Raw genomic sequence first — 24,821 nt, forward strand, 5'->3', positions numbered from 1 at the left:
AGACACTATCAAACTCTTAGAGGAAAACATAGGCCAAACACTCTCCGACATAAACGACAGCAACATCTTCTCAGATCCACCTCTTAGAGTAATCACAGTAAAAACAAAAATAAACAAATGGGACCTAATTAAACTTAAAAGTTTCTGCACAGCAAAGGAAACTCTAAATAAAATGAAAAGACAACCCACAGAATGGTAGAATATCTTTGCAGATGAATCGACTGACAAGGGATTAATCTCCAAAATTTATAAATACCTTCTGCAGCTCAATACCAAAAAAAACCCAAATAACCCCATCAAAAAAAAAAGGCAGAAGATCTAAACAGACAATTCTCCAAATAAGACATACAAATGGCCAATAAACACATGAAAAGATGTTCAACATCACTCATTATGACAGAAATGTAAATCGAAACCTCTCTGAGGTACCACCTTACACCAGCCAGAATGGCCATCATCAAAAAGTCTACAAACAATAAGTGCTAGAGAGGGTGTGGAGAAAAAGGAACCCTATTACACTGTTTGTGGGATTGTAAATTGATGCAACCACTGTGGAAAACAGTATGGAGATTCCTCAGAAAACTAAACATAAAACTACCATTTGATCCAGCAATCCCACTCCTGGGCATCTACCCAGAGAAAACCATGACTCTCAAAGACATATGTACTCTGATGTTCATTGCAGCACTATTTGCAACAGCCAAGACATGTAAACAACCTAAATGTCCATCGACAGAGGAGTGGATCAAGAGGTGGTACATATTATACACAATGGAATATTACTCAGCCATTAAAAGGAACAAAATACTGGCATTTTTAGCAACATGGATGGACCTAGAAATTATCATGCTAAGTGAAGTCAGCCATACCATGAGACACCAACATCAAATGCTTTCACTGACATGTGGAATCTGAAAAAAGGATAGACTGAACTTCTTTGCAGAACAGATGCTGACTCACAGACATTGAAAAACTTATGGTCTCCAAAGGAGACAGTTTGGGGGGTGGGGGGATGCACTGGGGTTGTGGGATCAAATCCTATAAAATTGGATTGTGATGATCATTGTACAACTATAAATGTAATAAATTCATTGAGTAATAAAAAAAGAGAATCACTGATAGTGAAGAAATTGATCCCAGCCCCCAGACAACTGGCCAACTGAATGCAGTTACATGAGGAACTCAGGCAGGACAGGCAGAAAAACTGCTCAACCAAGCCACAACGTTGCAAGAAAAGACAGTATATATTTTAGATCCCTAGGATTTGATATGGTTACAGAATATATACAATTATACATTATATACAATGATATATATATATATATATATATATATAATGATTGATTATAGATTTCCTTACTGTATTTCCTATTTTCCTTTGGCACCTTCAAATTCAATCTTCATTTCTTCAACAGTATGTCTTTTTCTTTTTTTATCCCCTATATTTTCCCAGTATTCATTTTATTTCCTTCACTTACTTAAGGCCCTCCCTTCACAGAATTCTTTATTTTTGTTGACTAATTTCCTTCATAGCAGCAACGGCATGTTAAATTTTTAAATTGTTATCAGAATATCTAATAACAAATTTCTTTTTGCTTTCTAGCTACACTTTACTCATTTTTTTTTTTTGTTTGTTTCTATGGGGAAGCTTCTATTTCGCACATTTCTTTCTACAGTGCATTTGTATAGCTGTAAAATTGGTACATTTAATTTGAAATACCAACAAGTAAGATTTTCACAGAACCAGCTATTTTTAAGAGATGAGGGATAATTTGGGAAAGGGAAGGTTCACCCATGTTGGCTGCTATAACAATAAACCATTTTTTTAAAGGTGCCTCTGAGTAATTACCTCTTCCTTGCTACTTAAAAATCAAACCTCCTTAGAATTTCTACCATCAGTCCTATGATTTACTTATTCTTGTAGGTTCCAACACCAGTTGCAAGTCACTTAAGGAAATAGCCTTTAAATTTTAAGTCAGCCACTTACTTAGAGTACTTACATATGATTTTATTGGTGTTGCATGAGATATTCCATTTTCTGCAGTACTTAAGTCTAGTTTGTTTGATCTAAGCCTTCTCATAGTAGTACCCACTCTCAGTGGAGTCTTCTTGCTAGAAGTGATTAATTTCTGGAGATTTCTGACCTCTACACTCAAAATACCTTCTCTATTCTTTCTGTTCTTCCATTGCTCTGCCATTTCCCCTCCCCACAAGAGTCACATACTCCTTTTCTGCTGGTCTCCATGCTTTTAAAAATACTTAACAATAACTTGGAGCATACAAGTTTTTTTTTTTTAAATCTTTCCCCAAAGATGGGAGTTTCATTTTTCTTTATTTTCATTTTCTATTCATTTGCAGAATTTTCAAGAGACTTGAGAAATGAAGAACTAATGATTCTTCATTATGATCGTACTAGAAACCCTTTGGCTCACAACTTCTGTTTAGGCATTACAATTAAACTCAGCATTACAAATATTCCTTGGCATGTACCATGCTTTAGAGCTTGTGCTAAGCTTTGCATCAAATACTAAATTAATGTCCAATCAGAGCATCAGGTCTTGAGACTCAAGGACTTGAAAGAACTATATATATTTCAAATAAGCACAGTGTCAGTTAGTTGAAGGATTCTCAACCCTCAGGTATCTATAAACCAGTTAAAATCATTTTATTTGATTTAGAAAATTTAATTTAAAAATCTAATTTTGATTTTGTTAATAAGAAAGACTTCTTTCTACTTAAAGTTATGCTACTGGTGACTGTTTTACTCTAAACAAATTAGGGCATATGATTATACTTCTATAATTAAAGAACACCACGGCCTTATTTTGATGTATAGTATATCTTCCCATTGTTAGAAATTAATGAAAACATACTCAGCTATTAAGACTATGGTCATTATCTTCGTTAATAACAAAGTATTAAGTATGCTTTAAGTTAAGAAGATTGTGCATTTCTCATCTTTAATCAGAATTTCGGTGTGCTGAGACATAAAAATGACGGTAGTTTTCACAAGGCAAGTTTTCAGCAACAGAGGCTTATAAACCTTGCTTTACTTTCTTTTATTCAAAAGAGAAAACAAACATTTTACATCTTTTCTGTGAGCTCAAACATCAATTTTAAGTGCTTAAATTTTATTGAAACTCAAATTGCCCCAACAAAAAAGTTTTGTTTGGAAACATTCTAAGATTTTTTTATCACGTAGCCAAGCTAAACACATGAAAAATGATGTTTATTAAAGCCTTAGAAATTTTGGAGCTGATTTTCACTTTGGTCAGAATGAAGAAAGTGGAGTCAGTTCTTCCATTATTGTTCGGAATCAGGGGCATCCTTCTAAGACTGTATACCAGGTAACGGAGGGTTGATAGACAAGCTGCTCATTACCAACACCCAACTGGATATGATTAAGGGTGGTTCCAAAGCAGCAGGTTTCTAGTTTCCACCTATCAAGAGGCCTTTTTGAAAACTACACAGTTGTTGAGATCACTGAGGTACGGAAATATTCATTACTAACCAAACTTCTACCAGTAGAAAAATTGCACTGCTTTGGGCACATACAGGGCAAATTTAATTAGCACTGTAGTGGTCACGTGTTGGTCAATAAAGGAACTAATAATTCGTCGGGTTCATTGCTTCCTATAGGGGTATTCAGTGTCTGTAAAACCTCTGCTATAATCCTAGAAGAATTAGGGCCTAAGGCCATGAAACTTGATTCACTTTATCAGAGCCAGGGCCTTAAATGATTGCCTGTACAGAGGCTTTTGTTTACAAAAATTTTTTTTAAAGTCACAATCTAATAGTAAGTTACTCTCTTATACAAAATTACATTGGTTTTCGAAAAAAGAAAAGGTAGAGTAGTTCCTTGAATTTTAGGAAAAATTTTCACTTTTTTGAGAGTGAAATGAAAGCCCATTCTCAGAAAAGTTATCAGGGAAAGATCTATTTATAGAATACTAGGAAGATATTTTTTATCATATGAATGAAGCAAATCTTCTAAATAAAGGCTTTGGAATAACTATTTAAAATGATACTAAAATTCTTTTCTGTGGAAAGGTTCATTTGTGTTGTATATTGCAAACCAACTATAATGGAAAAAAAATAAAAATTGTTATAAAGAAAATAAAAAAATAAAATATCACTAAAATTCTGTAATAAACTGACATTTTAGAAGAAGAGGCAAACAACTTTGCCAACTCTGAATACTGGAGGAAGAACTTCTGAAGACTGGAGTCCCTAGTAACAGAGCATGGAAACTTTTCCACAGTCCAAAATCTGCCCAAATATTTTTTAATTTTTAATGTGAACTCTGCTCAGAAAGCTTTACATTTTTTTTATTATGATATTACAAAGCTTGACAGAATTAATATCTTCAAAATATTTAACTATTTTGCATTTAACTCCCTAGACTTTTTGGAACTTATTATGTTTTATTAAATGAAGAAAGAAGCTAACTCATTTTTTCTCCCTTTTTTATGGTTATACCTGCAGCATATGAAAGTTCCCAGGCCAGGGGTCACATGAGAGCCACAGCTGGGGCCTAAGTCACAACCATGACAACACTGGACCCAGGCCACATCTGCAACCTATGCCACAGCTTGCAGCAACGCTGGATCCTCAACCCACTGAGTGAGGCCAGGGATTGAACCCACATGGAGACAATGTCAGGCCCTTATCCAATTGCGCCACAACAGGAACTCCTCTAATTAATTTTCTTAAACATTAGTAAATGTTCTCCATTCCATTTGTTGAGTACACTCGTTTCTCTTTGTCTTCAGAAACTTCTTTTTTAAAAAAATCATATATCAAGTTCCAGGTAAGGATATGTCTGTCAAATACGTTTTTATATAAAAAGAAGAAAGAAAATAAAGGATGAAATGGGAGAAGAGAAGAAGGACAGAGGAAGATGAAGAATTCTGAGCACAGTGCTATGCAATTTTATATAAAATATACATAATTTATTTGTAATTAACTCAATATCATATAGTTTTATGAACATGTTTTATAAATCAGGAAAATGAAGTTCAGAAAAGTTAGTTGCCAATACTTCAGGCAGAGATATGGAGGGAGACTTGACTAATAATGCTTATAAAGAGCTAAACCAAGAGAGTGGGGAATTGCGTATAATCTGATCTAGATACCTGTGAATTTCCCGACCTTTAAAATGAACATTAAAATTTTACAGAAACAAAGATTAAATATGAGCTTCTATCAACTTAAGTAAGGAAAGTGCTGGCAAGTCCATCATTAACATGACATTAGATTCCAGATATAAGTGATATCATATGGTATTTGTCTTTCTCTTTCTGACTGACTTCACTCAGCACCATGCTATACAGTAGAAAATTGACAGAACACTGTAAACCAGCTATAACAGAAAAAATAAAAATCATTATATAAAAAATATTTATATTAAATAAACATGACATTAAACTATTTCAACTTAGCACTTACTCATTCCAGCCTTTGTTGCCACTGGCATGTTATTGGTTGTATCTCTTACAAAGCCCCCACGTGTAGACACTGGTCACTAAACCCTCATTGAAGCCAGACTTCATTTACACCAGATGGGTAACATTCTGGGGATGAGACTGACGAATTTTTGTCTTTTGATGCTATGATTTCTCAACCATTCAAATAAACAGAGTCATGCCAGTGCCATATATTTAAAATAAATCAAAGTGATATTTTAGAAATTGTATGGTTTCATTTGAAACAAAGTAAAATATGTGGTTGAAAATTTTTGTTGCTGAAAAGCCCTTTTGAATTAAACCTTTAATATTTCTCCATTGGGTCCTCATTTGATGTCAACCCTAATCTTTTTTCCAAACTGCAGGACTCCTCAAAGACTGACTCAAATAGGCCTCCTGGGAAGTGTTTCCCAAATCTGTTCAGCAGAGTTTGGCAGCCCCTCTCATAGGACTGTGTTCAATCCATAATTATCACACTTAGCACAGTGGATCTTAGCACAGCATCAGCACGAGGGCTTTCATCATTAGACCTTGGGTACCTTAAGCCAGTGGCTATGGCTTTTATCTCTACACCTCTCAGTCTAAGCACAGTGTCGAGTCCAGTATAAGAGCTTGGTAAGTGTTTTTATTAGATTTGTTTTTATGATTAAAGTAATGCATGTTTACTAGAAAAGAAAAAATAGCTTTAGAAAGTAATGATTCAACAAAATTAGAAAATGTGATAAAAGTAAATATGTAAGTATTACTAATATTCTAATCTGCTTTACTCTTTCACATATATCAAAACATCAGCTTCTATTCTAATTTCTGTTTAATATATTTTTTAGACAAAAGTAGTATTAAAAATGTGAGCTGTGAAACTTTTTCACTACGGAAATATTTCTGTGAACTGTGAAATAATTATTCAAAAACAATTAATTATTTTCATTTGCACTGTGGTCATATGGTCACTTCAAACATATACAAAAATAGAGACAGTAGCACAATAAATCCCTATGTACACACCACCTAATTCAATAACTATCATAACATTAGCAATATCATTTGGAAAATTATGTTGTATTATATCCTTATTCACTTTTCCACTCCTCACATTGGGTTATTTTAAAAGTGATTCTAGGCATCATATTGTTTAATTAATAAATACTTTAGCGTGTATGCATTTCTAAAAGATGAAGTTTTTTTTAAAGGTAAAACGCTTCTTCACCCAAAATTAAATGATTGTTAATGCAATAAGATATATATTCAGTGTCCAAATTTCCCTGATTGTCTCATCAATGGTTGTTTTATGGTTAACTTTGTTGATTCAGTATCTAACATCTTTATACTGAATTTGGTTAATTTGTTTCTTACATCTTTTATAATCACCTCATCTTGTTTTACTTTCTCCTTGTCATTATTTTATAGCAGCATTTCAAAGTCTTCATCATATTCCATGCTATGGATATAACACAATTTACTCAGATAGTTCTGTTATTGAGCATTTAGCTCATTTCCAGTTTTTCTCCTATTAAACAATGTTCCAATGAATATGCATAGAGACAAATCTTTGAGCACACCTAGAATTATCCTATTAGGATTAATGCTTAGAAGTGGAATGCCTCATGGGTTCTTTTTTTTTTTTTTTTTAAGCTTTTGATACAGCTTGTCAAATTACTCTTCAAAATGATTGAGCTAATTTACACTCCTACCAGCCATATGAGCATATCTGGTGCCCCCACACCCTCATCAACACTGCATAATATCTTTATTTTAAATATTTGCCAGTTTGATAGACCAGAAAGATATCTTGCTGTTTTAATTTGCATTTTTTGATTAATCGTAAGAGAGAGTGCCCTGAATCCTTGAATCCTTGTTCAGTGCTTACTGTGGCCACAAAATCACTTTCCAATAAGTCCACAAAGGAGATATATGTTTACAGGACAAGGCCCTTTCCACAAAAATTTTTATGACTAGACTTAAGCAGAAATCCTGGCCCTGGTGAATCTGTGAACTGTCAGAATTTATTTTTTCTTAGTCTTAGGGTAAGGTTAAATGCTTTAAAAAATGTATCTGTTCCTTCATTTATTCTCACTAGAAGAGTGACACATCTCATCTGGGATGCAGTCTCAGACCTACTGTACTGCATCAGGCACATAGTTCTAAAAGGGCATGGTTCCTAAAGATCCTTGAAACTCTTTGTTACATACACTAAATGCACATAAGATATAACCCTTTACCTATATACCTATATATAGATTACCCTGTGACTATCACCAAATTGTTACCTTGGCACATTCCTGGACAAATCGATGTTCCTTCCCTGGAGCAGAATTCCTGGGAAGTAGAGCTGAGGGTAGCACATACTGGATGGAAAGAACTGAGTTCCTCCAGAATACTGATGTGCAGCCAAGGTGAAGTTAAACTTATATATGATTTTTGGTCATTAGAGTACGTCTTTTGGGAATCACCCATTTGTATTCCTTGCCAATCAACGAATGATGAACACATGAAAGAATGATTGATCACATTTGGGCTATAACCTTTCAACCACTTCCAAACCAGCCAAATTACACTTTTAGTCTATATTTCATTTTCTTGTCAAGTTTTATTGCAGGGACTATCCAGTCTGGTAGCCATCTATTTTAAAGCAGGCTTTTATATCTAACTTCTTTCTCAGAATTCTTCAAAGTAACTTAAATAGTCAGGGTCTTATTTCTATGTAGCTTTTAAATGAGGCCAGTCAAGATCCCACTGATCTAAAAAGCAATAGATCAAAGATCACAGAATTATTGATCGTGGGTTTGCTTCCTTCTACATTGTGCAAAGAGGAGGGTCCCTTCTTTCTGAGAATAATCTAACCGTGTGTCCTGCATTTTTATTCAATTCCTTTCTCTCATCCAGGCCCTTCCTCCACTCATCCTCTCCTCTCTGTTAGGTCATCAATCTCAGAGAAGAACCGTGGTTAACAAAACCCTTTATCCCATCTTTTTACAACTGACTTGAATTTAAAATCTTTTTTTTTTTTTTTTTTTTTTGTCTGTATGGTGTTTAACTTATTCAGGTGAGTAGTGCTCTGTAGAAAATGTAGGCTTAAAAAATTACAGTGGGCTGGCTATTAATGTCTTTACAAACTCATGTTATGCATTGTCAATCTATTTAGGTAGGTAGATAAATGATTAGATAGACAGATAGAGTTTTTTATGGTCTATAAAACAGTCATTTCCAAGTGGTGCTCCATGGACCTATGAAAGTCTTAGATTATTTATCAGTATGTTCAGAATATTTTTGTTGTTGTTGTTTTTTTCTAGGGCCACACCTAGAGGCGGCATATGGAGATTCCCAGGTTAGGGGTCTAATGGAGCTGTAGCCCCTGGCCTGTAGCCACCAGCCAGCAATGTGGGATCTGAGCCTCATCTGCGACCTACACCACAGCTTACAGCAATGCTAGATCCTTAACCCACTGAGCGAGACCAGGGATCAAACCCACAACCTCATGGTTCCTAGTTGGATTCGTTAACCACTGAGCCACGACGGGAACTCCTGGTTCAGAATATTTTTTTTTTGCAGTCAAATACATTTGAGAAATACTTTTTGCATTTGTTCCACTTAAGATTCATAATACATATGAATATTTGCATATTAAACCCTCAGAGAAATTTTGCATTAAGAAACCTTACTTACTTCATTTAACTGAAGGTTCTCAAATTTATTTGACCATGGAATCAGGGTTTTATTTTGTTTCATTTTGTATTTACTGGAGCAACCACTAATATTTTGTGCAGAACTGTTTGGAAAGCATGATGATAGAACATAGGTGAAGCCATTTGGAATGGCATTTCAGAAAATGCTCTAGACCCAACATAGCTTTTTGGTCATCTTTCCTTACCTCCCTATTGCTTTCTCCCAGTCTCTCCACCTCAAATCCAGGAACACTAGCTTCATCAATATAATAAGTCTTACACCTCCTTGAACATAGAGTGCTTTATAGTACTCCGAAGTCTTTTCATGTGCTATTCACTATCTCTAAAACATTATTTCTCAAGGTTACTTGCAAATTCCCCCACATTCCCTTACATGCAGCACATACAATAGCTGATAAGCAAGACCTGCCAAGATTCCAGGTTTTATACTCTGTACATCTTGGTTACCCTAGAATTTTATTTGCCCCTTGTAACATTATATCCATACTATATCATCCATACACCTGCCTGTTTCCCTATTCAGACTCTTTTTCTCCTAGAGGTAAAGGACCATATTCTATCCATTATTTTATACCTACTGGCCAATATAGTGTCTGGCACATATAAAATAGACATGAAATGCCTTCTAAATTAATTCCTTTGCTTATCCAACAAAATTATTTAAGTTGTAAAATATCCTGTATCCTGCTCTGACTGTGCATCTCCTTGAAGTATTTTAAGACTGCATTGCGTAGTCTTAACAGAAAACAAACAAGAGTGGTTTGACTATTCTCTATCAAGATGATATAAAGTCTGTTTGTCCAAATGTCTGTGTAATTCTGTTAATTTGGCTGATACTAAAGCTATGGAACCAATCAAATCATCTAGTTCTGTCACTTTTGTTTATTTATTGTGGAATTTTTTGGTAGTTTTGTTTGTTTTTTAAAGAAAATATTTTAAAATGTGAGTTTTATTGTGTGTATTTTGCATTCATTGCTGTACATACAAACAAACTGATGATTAGTCATAAATTCATAAGCTTTAAGGTCTCATAAGGATGGTTGGTACAGTCTTAAAATTGTTCTCTATCTGCTCTATTTTCATGGAGGGCAGAAGTAAGCTCCCTCATGGGCAGTACATACAGTTTGTGTGGGGAATACTATCAGCAATTACTCTAGGATCTACAATAGTTTATACTTCTTCTGTCCTTAAATTTTCTTAAAGTTTCCAGTGGGATCATTCACCTGACATCATGATGACACATAGAAGGCACAATGGATATGGCGTGCCCAGAAGAGTGAAGAAAATTATTCAGTGTGCTCTCTTTTAGTCACCCTGCTATTAAGGGCTAGTATATCTCACAAGTCACAAGCAAATCAGAAGTCTTTGTTAAACCATCTGACAAAAGCACTCCTCAACTATGACTATCAATTCAGATCTCAACTATCATTATCAACTCAGATATTCAGATAGTCCCACCCAGAAACTTGCTTTTATGTTCAGCTGCAGGCACTCTACTTGAGTAGTTACTCATCTATTGTGTGAATAATTTGCACTGTGTCTGGCTGGAAGCTGCAACAAGAAGCAATAAGAATTTCATGAAGGTACAGCAACTGGCACTCACTCTGTAGGGTTATTGGGCATTGCGCAAGATGTACAATTACAACTGAATTGCTTAATTTGGAACAAAACTAATTGCCAATTGGAACAAAACTAATTGCCAATGAATGGATAAATTAATATTCATTCATTAATTTATTAATTTAATCATTTATTTAATAAAATAGATATTGAAAGTTTATTATGGACATGACAATGTATAAGACATATGTTGTTTTTTATTTTTATTTATCTTTTGTCTTTTAGGGCCATATCCGCAACATATGGAAGTTCCCAGGCTAGGGGTCTAATCAGAGGTCTATCTGCTGGCCTACACCACAGCCACAGCAACACAGAATCCGAGCTGCCTCTGTGACCTACACCACAGCTCACGGCAACACCAGATCCTTAACCCACTGATCGAGGCCAGGGATCGAACCCATAACCTCACGGTTCCTAGTCAGATTTGTTTCCACTGCACCACGACACATGTTGTTTATCAAGATAATCCTTAACCTTCAGGAACTTGAGGTCTTGCAGAAGTCAAGGACACATATAATTAAACATTTTACTCTGAAGAAAGCAACAGCCTTAAGAGACATTTTCAAAGACAGAAAAACCATCAAGCTGAGAGGAACTTAGTGGAAGGGCTCTGCTGAATATATATGTAAAATATGAACACTGGGAAATCATACATCTGTGCTGTCCGATATGGTAGGCACTAGCGATAGGTGGTTATTGAGCACTTGAAATGTGACTACTCTTAATAGATACATGCTGCACATGTACAATATCCACCAACTTTAGAAGCTTAGTATAAAAAATAATGCAAAACATGTCATTTATAAATTTATCTTGATTCCTTGTTAAAATAGTCATATTTGGGATATATTGGATCAAATAACTCATTACTAAAATTAATCTCACTTACTTTACTTTTTTCATGTGGCTATCAGAAAAATTAAAATTATGCATGCATCGAACATAAAATTTTCCTGGCCACCAGTGGTAGAGATGATTTGTGTACATTCCAGGTATTGCAGGTCAGCTCACACAATCCATTACTACTCCATCTCTATATTGCAAAGGCTAAAATTGGAGATTACTTTCCCTCAAATTCTCCAAAATATGATTTCAGAGATGATTTAGTCTTGTTAATTAGAAGAATGAGCAGAAGGCTTGAATTACAGACTAAGGCGAGATACAGATAATTTTGCTGTCCCATATCATCAGAGAAGTGGCAGGACTCTGAAATAACAGTGGCATTAGTGGGTTCCTAATTCAACAGGGAAATTACCTAATCATGGCCGAATAATCAACTCCCTGGATGGCTCTTTTCTAGGAATCAATCCTAGAATGAATGTCCTTTGAGTTTTGTCAATGATTGTATAAACCATTTAGGAATTTATAATAACACTGCTTCTTCTTAAATTAGCTAAAGTTGATTCTGTTCCCTGCACTTGAGTACTTCCCAACACGGGGTTCATGGAATAGGCATTAGGCAGTTAACATAAAATATTTAAGTTAAAGCGCATATACATACATGCCACCTGGTAACATCTGTTTCTTTGTTGTCTCCCTTAGGTACTGATGCATAGGAGGAGAGGATTTAATAACTGTTGAATGTGTTTTTATAAAATAAAGAAATACAGGAGTTCCCGTCGTGGCGCAGTGGTTAACGAATCCGACTAGGAACCATGAGGTTGCGGGTTCGGTCCCTGCCCTTGCTCAGTGGGTTAAGGATCCGGCGTTGCCGTGAGCTGTGGTGTAGGCCGCAGACGCGGCTCGGACCCCGCGTTGCTGTGGCTCTGGCGTAGGCCGGTGGCTGCAGCTCCGATTCAACCCCTAGCCTGGGAACCTCCATATGCCGCGGGAGCGGCCCAAGAAATAGCAACAACCACAACAACAACAACAACAAAAAAAAAGACAAAAGACAAAAAAAAAAAAAAAAAAAAAAAGAAATACAATGAAACAAGTGACCAGAAGTCCCATGTTATAATTTTCAATTATGATCCCTTTATCACCTAACATGTAATTAATGTTATAATAAACTCCAAAGAATTACAAAAAATCACTTCATTTTGTATAATGTGTATGCCAGCTTTTTTTTTAATCTTAATAAGTGGGTCATCAGCTGGGCTTTGAGTATTCTTTCCATCATAAGGACTACACACATTTCTTTTGATATGGCAGAACTAATTGAAACCTTTTAGAAAGTGCATCAGAGTTTACAGATGAGGACATGCCCCTGATTTCTCCACCTGAGGGCTTGGGACTTCAATTTACCATTAAGTTCATGGCTCGGCATCTTGCCAAGAAAATCAAGAAATCTTCTGCGAACACTCTAAAAAGTTCACAGCAAGGTCTGAGCAAGCAAAGTTTGGTCATGACAAAGCCTCTCTAAGGTGGAACAAAGGTCAAATGCATTGAGGGTTGACTTGGCCCTGCTCTTCCCATTAGCCGAAATCCGTTGGAATCACAACCACCTTGGGACCCCTAGTGTGACAGATCAGTTAAAGCACCAGACCGTGCCATAGAAACCTAAAAAAAAGGGGGGGGGGGTTCTAGTTTAATTTCCCCATCTAATTAGTTCTAGAGGATGCCTTTGGATTTTCGATTCTTTTCCAGTAGGCACATTTTTAGCTTTTTAAACAGTGGTGATCATACTAATACCCACTTTTCATGAACAAAAGTGACATATTTCTATAACTGTTTCCAGTCTCAGTCTGGCCACTATTTTGCATAACTCTTTTCCATTTTTAGCCATTATTCCAATTTTAGTGCCATTGCCCAACTTTCCATGTGCACACCAGCTATAATCATTGAAGCAGAAAATGTGAGCTGAAGAACTGCAGAAATATCAATATGTAGATTTTTTTTCTTCTTAAAAAAAATATGGAGTTCCCGTCATGGCTCAGTGATTAATGAATCCAACTAGGAACCATGAGGTTGTGGGTTCAATCCCTGGCCTTGCTCAGTGGGTTAAGGATCCAGCATTGCAGTGAGCTGTGGTGTAGGTCATAGATGTGGCTTGGATCCCGAGTTGCTGTGGCTGTGGTGTAGGCTGGCGTCTACAGCTCCGATTCGACCCCTAGCCTGGGAACCTCCATATGCCACTGGAGTGGCCCAAGAAAATGGCAAAAGGACAAATATATATATATATATATATATATATATATTTCTAAAACCTTATATATATATTTCTAAAACCTTATATATATATATATACATATATATATATATATATATACACACACACACACATATATATATAAAACCTTATAATGTGGAAGAGAAACAGAGAGAGGGTCTAGAAGAGGATACAGTGTTAAGTGAGTGCTTTTTGGAGAGAGTCTGTGTGCATGGTGCTCATGCATATTTGTGTTTCACAATCATAGATAAGAGAGTTAGTAAGATTGATAAGAATGATGCACAAGAGAGAATAAAGGACGCTTTAGAGAATAACAATTGACCATACTGGTTCATGTCCTCACTGTAGGTAATGCTCTTTAAGATTCTGTTTTAATTCAGAGAAATAGAACTTTATGAAATGGACTTTTTAAAAAGCCATTTCTATCTTCAGATACGTAATTCAGCCCTCAGGCATGATTAATGCTCCAGTGGACCTGACCCAAAGTGAAACCATTACAGTCTATGTGGTTCATACTGTCGAATGATTCATTTCTATAGGAAACTGAAGAATAAAGAGACTTGAATAAATACAGTAATCATCCCAAAAAAGAAACTGAAAAGTTTAAAACTCATCTTTAGCTCCCATGTGGAGGCAACTCATAGACACCAGCACTAAGTTCAATGAGTCTGAGTCTTGTTCATACAGAGCAATGATTCTCTCTAATCCCAAAGGTCTAGCTCTTTCCTAGATTCAGTGATGCCGTGGGAAAGCACTCCAGCCTGGTAACAGCCTGCAAAGGCATAATAGCTATGCCAGCAAGTCCTCAAAGACCTCTCACCTGACTGCTGCTAACTGCCCTGAAGCACTGGGCAGTGTGAGGCAATTATTTTTTTCAGAGCACACTTTGATGACGTAAGATGTTCTTTGGGTTTTTTGCTTGGTGCCTCAAACCATTCTTTATGTCCCTCTTTCATGTACCCTGGAATCATCTTCTCCAAACTCCAAAAGTCAGTACACTAGGAAAACCTCCAGATCATTTTCAAATGTATACCCAACCAATTAGCATCATTCCATCCAACCCATCACAACTGTACATCCTCTCCCTTTATAAAGCAAACTCCCATTCATCATTGCAGTGGCATAAGACTGATGCTGGGAGGAAAGCAATGTCCTGAAATCTCCTTATAGTAAGGCTCTGTCACTGGAAGTTCTCAGAGACTTGAACATTTTTGATTCTAAATGCTGTATAAGGAATTCCTATCTTTGGTGAGAGGTTGGACCAGACCCCTAAGGTCCTTTCAATCTTTGAAATTGGAAGTTATGAGTAACCTGTGGACAACTCAACTCTCCCAGTGTAATACATGTTTTTAAAGAGAAGGTTGAGGTGGTGAATACAGAGTTAGGTGTCAGGGGCCCATTCCCAGCTCAGAAGCTGTTGGAGGCAAGACAGATCATGTTTCTACTGCTATTTCCACACCTGACTTAACACACGCCCCAGGAAGACAATAATATATCATCTTTTTTCTCAGTCAGGGTCAGATAAAGTCTATAAAGTTCAACAAAAAGCCAGTGTGATCCTCATTTTTCTCTCCTCGATGTACTGCCCAAGTCTCTGGGATTTTGACTCAATTACAATGTAATTTAGGGTCAGGAGAAGCAGAGAACAGGATGGTTGTTGATTCTGAAATTGCAATAGAGTTGTTTTCTGAGACATTAGCAATTGTGGACAGTTAGGTCATTATGGCTTTAACTTCTCTACCTCCGGGCTTTCACTTGTTAGTTGAATTTGCTCTGTTGTGTAGCAACCGTTATGGCAGCTGTGGGCAAATCACAGCTGCCAACCGTCAACCTGGAGGAATCAGGGACTGAGGCTGAGATAATGTAGTCAGCGCTAACAGCTGTGGGTAGAGCAGATGTTCTTAAGATGGACTAGAAGGAAGAAGGAGATATATGATAGAGAAGTTACTAAAACATGAATAAGCTTTTACATAATAGAGCTAATAAGATTTCCTCCTTCAGAAAACATGTAATTTGCTCTCCTTTTTCAGTCAAGTTACTTAAGATGTCATATCCACCATTACCCAAGGCCATTTTTTAAACAAATAATATGGGAAATGACATCTTACAGTCTGGCTCAAGATCGGTCAATCCAGCATGACAAACAATTTCTTATGTTTTATGAGCATAATTATTTCCCATAGAGAGACAATGAGGAGACACTTTCAAAACAAAATCAGCCTGAATTAAGGCCTGGACAGAGTGTGCTCTAGAGTGGGTGTTACTGGTGTTCTCTGATGCGGTTTGAAATAAAAATATTCTCTGTGGGCCTGGATTTCTCTACCTATCATAAGAATGTATTTTGGCTCCTATGGTTTAGAATTTGGAGATTGCTCGAGGGACTAGAATACTCCACAGACCCCATGTTTTGTCCTTATCAGTAAAACTCTGCATCAAGAGAAATTAGTAGGCAGAACAACTTTGTCTAGGGTTATCCTGGAAAATGACCAGGGAAGCCAGAGAAGGGGAGGTAGTCAGACAATATGTATATTATTAGTAAATTGAATAAACATGTGAATATTTGTAAATGTTTCATATAGGATTTATCTTCACAGCACTGGTAGAAACCTCTTGAAAAAAGTCACCTGGTATTAGCTGAAGGAATAATACCACTGTTTATAAGCATCCTCTATATTGTTAGTAAATATCGTTCTACTGGGTGACCTTAGCGGAAATAAGGACAACCTGTTTCTTTGGTGAGGGGATCCCATTTTAAGCCTGGAGTAGGCTACAACATCTGGGAGGCTGGCCTCCTTTTTGACAGACATTTCTAGGATGGACTCCGTACTGCTACCTTATTTCTCCTTTCTCTCACCTCCAATGTGACTAGCCTGCCTTACTCACATACCCATGGATCAGGGAACAAGGCAAGGCAAGTGCAGAGGGGGCCATCTCTAGAAGGTAGGATTGGCAAGAGGCAGTACACTTGAAAACAGACAAAAAAAGACAAGTTTTTAATGAAAAATATGCACACTTTGTAGAAGAGTTTCCTCCTAACATGGACTGAGAATCTTAAAACATAGGAAAATTTTCAGAATCATGGACAGTAAATGAGGTTGCTTGAATCTTGGCTAAGATTCTCAAAGAGAACGGATGTATTACCACGGTAAATGGTTTATTTCACCCCTCCAATGCCCCACTAACTCTATACTCTGTCTCTATAATATACATCTTCCTGAAATTCAAGATGCTATGTATAACATCTTAACAATACCACAGCTAACATTAGGAGAGAAAAAAAGATCACTTATTTACTTAAAATAAGCTGAAGGACTTTTCTCTGTGGTCATCTTTCCTCCAAAGCATTAAGTTTTTTCTTTTTTTTTTTCCTCTTCTCTTGGATTTAGAGACATTTAGAATTAAACTCAGAATCACTTTCATGAAACATAAACTTGAATTCAAAGATAACGTCCTCCCTCCATTTCTAGTAAATGCAACCTTGTGAACATCCGAAAACTTCTACAAATGACTATACCTAAAATCTCCCAAATCCAGCGTGCTTTCTCAGAGATAAAGGACACTCCACATAGTATAATCCTAGTAAAAACACTTAAGAGTGAAAGGGCATCACCCAAAGCTAGTCCGGTCATGGTTGGATTGTCATCCTCAATTAGTATTCATGAGGATCCCTCTGACAAATGGAGTTATTATCCACAGATGCTGTAAACATAAATCAGGGGGATATCATCAATAATGCCGTATTCTCTTTGTCCTCATCGTGTTTACAGATCTCGCTTTGAACAGCACATAAATACTTAGAGCATATTGTGGGAAACATGCCACTCATCTTATTAGCTTTCTCTGGCTCCAAGCTCTGACGCTGATCATCCCCTGACAGTGTTTGCCAACAACAAAAGAAGCCTATTGATCACAATGTTTCTCCCTTTGGCAGCCTTTCTGCCCACGACTACCTTGCATCACTTGCCTTAAGTCAAATGTCACAGAACAACTTACAAGGGATGTATCTATCTAGTAGAGCAAAATGTATTACTACGAGTTTAATTGGAGGAAAATCCTTTGGTATTATGAATTGTTTACAATTTAAAATTTTATTCTTGGCATTAATGAACAGTCAAAATCAGAGCTTACATTGTAAGCTCCAAATCCATAAAATTGTACTCATTTGCAATTTATTATCTGAATAGTTTGCAGAGTCTCAAATATCTTGGAAGCTGACCCATCAATCATTTGCAGAGTCACTCTAAGTATGAACAGTTTTCTCTGTTGGCATTTTCTTTCTATAACAGAGTATCTCTATTGAAATTTCCTGGTAATTTTTCATCTGTAGCATAGTCTTCATTTGTCTTTTTGCTTTGATTGTGAAAGGATACATTCTTTTTTGTTTAAATTGAAAAGAACACTTCACAGATTGAGAATTTAGGGATACAACTGGTATATACATCCTATGTGAAAAATGGAAAGGCTTTTGTGGGGTTATTTTCTGGGGGGGTTGGGGATAATAGCTGTGTCAAGATGCCACAGAGGACAGATATGCACATGTAAAGACAGTCATTTCATAATTGGTCTTCTCAACACTTTATAGTTCTACACCCTGTTACCTACAGTTTGTAAGGTATGTACTGGGTGCTCCAGAGTGACCAGCTGTCTACTTTGATCTAATCAGGGGCAATGTTACCTCACTGAAATATCCGGTGTTTCAGCTACTAATGGGTACCTTCAAGACAGTGCCTACTGACACAAATCATGAAGGATATGGTACTTAGCCCTCTTTACCCAGTTATCTGAACCTTGTTTCTTTCTGTCCTTGGGTAAACATCAAACCATCAACTACTCAATCTTTTCTACTTTTGTTTGCTTGGCTCTACTGCTTAGATTAATGGGCAGTGTAGGTATCTACATATTCTGCTATTGTAATAATGCCTTGATGAACACTAGAGTGAATATATCTTTTCAAATTGGTGTTTTCATATGCTTTGGATAAATACACAGGAGTAAAAGAGCTGGGTGCAGTTCTAGTTTTAATTTTTTGAAGATTCTCCATATCATTTTTGATAGTGGCTGTACCAATTCACTCTCCCACCGACAGAGTATGAGGTTCCCTTTTTTTCCATATTTCTTGCCTGTTTGATAACAGTCATTCTAACAGGGATAAAGTGATGGCTTATTGTGTTTTTGATTTGCATTTACACAACAGCTAGTGATGTTTAACCTCTTTTCATGTGCCTGTTGGCCATCTGTATGTCTTCTTTGGAAAAATGCCTATTTATCTCCTCTGCCCATTTTTAAATTGTTAGTTTGTTTTATTGTAGAGTTGTATGAGTTATACATATATTTTGGATATTAACCCTTTATCAGAGATATGTTTGCAAATATAAATTCTACCATTTGGTAACTTTTCCTTTTGTTGATGGTTTTCTTTGCTCTTCATTTTAGTTCAATGTAGTTTTACTTCTCTTTTTGTTTTTGTTTCCTTTGCCTAAGAAGACATATCCAGAAAGATATTGCTAAGACTTATGTCAAAGAATGTACTGCCTCTTTTCTTCTAGGAGTTTTATGGTTTCAGGTCTTATATTCAAGTCTTTAATTTATACTGAGTTGATTTTTGTATACGGTATGTGATAGTGGTCTGGTTTCATTCTTTTGCAGGTGGCTGCCAATTTTGCCAATTTAACCTTTTCTTAATCTTATCTGTAGGACCAAAGAAACTGTATACTTACCCGGTTAACAGCATCCATTGAACAGCTTTGGGCCAAAGCTACCCACACTGCCCCATGTAATGGTGTCTCTGGGAAAAAAAAAGGGGAGCTTCATAGCATCAAACAAAGAGACTTTCAAGTGTGGGCTTTTACTGAGAATAGAAATTGAAGAGGTTATAATCCTATATGTCATCTTTAACTAAAAAGGCTAAATCACCCCAAAGCCATAAATATGGCTGAAATGGAAAGCTTATAAAGGAAATTACTGCACAACCCGCTGAATAAAAACTGAAAGAAACACTCCACTAAACAAGGATCTCTCAAACTTTTCTGGAATCGACTGAGACTCCACACCTTAAACACACACACACAAAAAAGTGCATTGATATCACTCACAAAAACATATTTTCTAAGTCTCTGTATAATTCATTAAGTACCTATTTTGTGCTTGACTATATTCCTTTATTTTCTCATACTCACTGCTCATATTTTTTCTTTGTGGTTTTGAACATGCAAAGCAACTTCCCATTAATTTTTCATGGAACTGTCCTCTTTGAGCTCCTTCTTTTCCAAGAAGTCCTTTCTAAACTATCACATGCCAGCCAGTTTGAATATCAGTCATTTTTTTGACTGGCTATACCTGACATGTCTGGTATAGACTCCTGAACCACTATGTTTATATCAGCTTTGGCTGCCAAGGCTTGGGTCTATCTGATTTATGGTTTGATTTATCCATTTATTTATTTATTCATTCAGAAAATAATTGAGAGATAAGCATGAGTTGAACTGTGTATCTGGAATCTTTTACTCAGTAACTAAAAACAATCAAGGCTAGCATAATCCCTAATATTATAATGTTTTTATTTTCTTTGTCTTTTGTAAACAGTAATGAGTTAGGCAACCAGGGCTTTAGACCCTGAGAATGGAATAGTTTTTAAGACCCTAGCTCCAACTGTGAAAATAATGCTTGGTAAACTAGCCCTGCAAAACCCAGCTTCTTCATCTACCTCTTTTCTTTTCCTAAGGATATTTGGTGAATAATTGAAATAATTGCAGAGATGCATATTGAAAGGCTCTTTGTAAATCCTGGGTATTATTGTCGCTATAATTAGGCCATGTGTGATATATGAAAATCTTGATTAGAGTACTGCTTTTTCAAAAGCTAATTAGCTTGCATAACAATACGTTTTCTGGATGTATTTTCAGAGGATTGTTTTATATTTTCTTTGCAGTCCTGCCCCCAGAGCTAATGAATTGAAGTGTCCTAAGGGAAAAAAAAAAAAAAAAAAAAAAAAAAGACTCAGAACTCTGAAGAGTGAAAGTCACTGAGTGAGACTGTTGAGGGGACATTTCCCCCTGAGGTAGACTGGGATAAATTTGTAATCCCTGAGCTGGGGCAAACAGGTGCGCTACATGGAAGCTGTCAGTTATTCTGTTAAGTACATCAGAAGCAGCGAACGCTATAGGTTCATCTGGAGAGTGACTTTGGGAATCTTCCGTGGCCAACGTATCCTTCTCATCATGCTCAAATGCCTTGAAGACTTTTGATCTTCGTGGGCTCTGCACCCACACAGCATTTATTTGACCGGTATTTTTATTATTTTCTAAAATATATTTGTCTCCTCCACTAGATCAGAACCTCATCTTCTAATTTCTATGCCCAGTTGAAAGAAAGGAATAGGAAAACATATCGCTTGTTCTTTAAGTAACTGATCCTTCAATTTTCTGGGTCTCAGACCCCATGACTCTATTTACTTTCTCCCAAATGAAATATATATACACAAGAATTTTTCATAAAGTTTTGGGAAATTTATGGACTCCTTCCACTCCTCAAAACACAAACACTTGTCTCAGAAAAATCCCTGCATTATTTCCGCCTCGCTTCCATCAAATTATCTTGAACTTCTAGCATGAGCTAACCAATCAAAGACAACCAAAGTTCTGCATCTGAGTTTCCGTGAGGTACAGTAAAATCAAGTTTTTCAATTCCATGGGTGTTAGGTTCGTCCCAGGAAAAACAAGACTTAGCTCTAGGCTCTCGCCTAGCTCCTGGAGAGACATGACTGAGACATGACTAAATCTTCCCTGAGATCATGTGGCCCAATCTTAAAGACCACTCCACTACCTAGGAGAATGTCTAAACTTCTGTTCATATTCTACTAACAATTCTGCCAAAGTGACTGGTCTGTTCCTTTTCACCCTATTTACATAAGAAATGGCCCATCAGCTTCTGCACAGAAACCCCCTTTCTTGGCACCCAAATATAACCTCCCTCCTTGAACGGCTGACTGCTGACACCCCTTTGTGAGTCAGCCCAGCAGTATAACCCCTCTAATAAAGTCTTTTATGCCTGAACTTGGGTCTCCTCATTTCGGCTGACCTTACAATGGGAAAGTGTCCAGCACTGTCTTTGGACTGTAGATATTCACTTCTGAAACTCACAAGAGAAGAACACATGGGCTGCTCCAGCACACAGGGCCACTCTGTGAATCCCACAGAGGTACGAAGAGAAATGCTAGGAGGGAAAAAGTCTAGACTCTTGCCTTAGCTGAAATCATTTCTACAGGAAATTCTCATTGGTGGCTTGAACCCATATTTTGCTATTGCCATGAGCAATGCACTTTCATATAATTCTGAATTGTACATGTGGAACGGTTCTTAACTGATATTAAGGGCAAGGGATAACATCAAAATTACTTCGAAGGCTCTTATTAAAGTACACATAGCCCATTTCTCTCTCCCAGGGAGGCGCCTGCAAGGATTAGGGGCTGCTGTATTGAAAGAAATGGCTTCCTGGGGCTAAGGAATTCTGTGCCAGTTCTCCAGATGGATGAGCATTTATAACTAAAATAACTTCATGAACTTATAAATTTATTGAGAACTTAAGGTGGGCAAGGCATTGTGCTAAGCTCTTTATTCGTATTATCAGGTTTAATAGTCACAATGCTTTAACTATTTCTATAGATTGAAATGTAAGCACAAAGTTCACACAGCAAATGGCAAACCAAGACCTTCTGACTCCAGAGTGTGTTTGCTGTCCCTGTACTATTTGCTTCCCTGGATAATTATGACATCTCTACCCATCCTCAGTCAGGTGAAAGCCACTAAGATAGGGCTCTAGCTGGGAAGGCAGCAAAGCATCCATCCATCCCCAAGAAGCAGTGCTGTCTTCTGAATCCTCCAATTATCTTTCACCCTTCCTACCCCCTCTGCCCCTTCCCCTAACTTTGCCCATGATTAGAAAACACAGATCCTCATTAAAGTCCATCTCTCCATCCTATTGGCACAAATTAAAACTAGCAGTGGCCCGTGCAGTGAACTCAGTGGGATCCCAGCTAATCATTTCTGTAAATTGAAAAATAAGACTTTTTTTCTTCATAAGCACCATCTGTACCTTCAGGACATTCTTATTAGCATGTTCTCTCCTGAGCTAGGCTTTTGCATTGAAAATAAATGGAAGCAAAGGTCTCAGAGTTTCCCATTTATCTGACCTCCAAGATTTTTCTAAAGGGCTTCAGGCAGCCAGCAGCTTCTCTGGCCATCATAGCAAAGAGGTAAAGTCTGTAAGGGATGTGCTACTATTTCCATGTGATAGATGAGACTACAGAGGGTCAGCGATGTGAAAATAATATCATCCACTGAGCAAATTTTCTTGGGTGTTCACTACATAACAGGTGTTATTCTAAGTTCTTCCAATAGAACAGCAAGCAAAACAGTGAAGTTCCCTGACTGCATGGAGAACGCATACTAGCGAAAAACAGGCAGTTATGTCGCACAATATTTGTCAGATATCATCCTAAGATTGTACACAACATGTGCCTGTGTGTTTGCTTAACAGCCTTAAGAGGCAGTTAGTGAGATCATCTCTGTTTGACAGTTGAGGAAACTGAGAAGCAGAAAAGTTAAACACCTTTTCCAGGTCACAGGGCTAATAAGAAGCATCACTCTCCTTCTATCCCAGCAGTTTGGTGCCAGAGTTCATGCTCTTGGCTACCGTTTTATCCCATGCATTGTCATCAGCTGGTTAGTTGTACGAAGGGCATGATGCAGAAGAATGATGATGATGATGATGACAATGATAGCTATGATTTTTGGAGCACTGTCTGTGTACCAGGCATGCAACAGGGGTTTCACATTCACTATCTCACTGAATACTGCAATATAATTATCCTAATTTTACAGATGAGGAAACGAAGCTTAAGAAGCACAAGTCCTGAGTCCAAGATCACATAGTAAGAGAAGCACAACCAGGGTCAAATCCCAAAACTGTCAGACTCCAAAGCCTCTTTAGATGTTTCTTTCTCCTTCGGGACCTGGCTCCTGATCCTTAGGAGCTCCTCACAGACTCAGACATGTGGCCAGTTCCCTGCCCTCTCAAGCCAGAGCAGGTCCACTGGTGCTCAGAATGTCTTCAAAGAGCTGCCCACTCCAGGCACATGCAGACTCTCTGTCTGAGGGTTCTCTCTGCAGCCAGGATCTTGCTGCCTGGAGTGCTGAAGAATTTACCTCTCCAGAAGTAAAGGGGAGTTACTGGATGTGCACCTAAGTAGCCCTGCTGTCCTTCAGACAATGCCAACTGCATTCAATGGGATGCCTCAGGGGATCCTCTGGAAGACAAGCCCTCAATGGTAACCTGACCATTAACACACTAGTGGCATTTAGCCCTTCCCTGTGATCTTTGCCCTCCCTCATCTAATTTTCCAGAGATCAACTCCTAAATAAAGTTCCTGTCCCCATGTCTTGCCTCAGCATCTGATTTTAAAGGAACTCCATCTAAAATGGAATAGGTGAGATCCCTGGTTAAGGGCACTGTCATTATTTCTTCTGGAAAAATGAGTAAAGAATTCCTTCACCAAAAAAAAAAAAAAAAAAAAAAAAAAGGACTTCGCTGGTGGCGGCTCAGTGGGTTAAGGATCCAGTGTTGTCAGTACTATAGCTTTGGTCACTGTGGCCCCGGAACATCCACATGCATGGACATGGCCAAAACAAAACAAATAAACAAATAAAAAACAACAACAAAACAAAAGATCCTTGCAGGTTAGCACTATTAACTTTTTTAAAAACCCTATGTCCTTAGTATATACTGATTCTGGCTGGTTAAACAGTGCTGGTGGCACTGAGCTTAGTGCTGTCAGCGGGCAGTAAAGGAATTGTCAGACCCAGGGCCTGTCCATGGGAGGTTTACCATCTACAGGGAGAAAAGGGTGACTCTTGTGCTGCAATTAGAGAATAAAACAGTGCATAATCA

General features: G+C 37.3%; 1 long non-coding RNA gene across 1 annotated transcript in view; it reads right to left on the reverse strand.

The window, feature by feature from the left end:
• The window catches only part of LOC102159977, a 765,938-nt gene that overhangs the window by 226,588 nt on the left and 514,529 nt on the right, over positions 1 to 24,821 (reverse strand). The window lies entirely within an intron of this gene.

Source organism: Sus scrofa, chromosome 3 (genome assembly GCF_000003025.6).
Source record: "Sus scrofa isolate TJ Tabasco breed Duroc chromosome 3, Sscrofa11.1, whole genome shotgun sequence".
NCBI lineage: Eukaryota > Metazoa > Chordata > Mammalia > Artiodactyla > Suidae > Sus > Sus scrofa.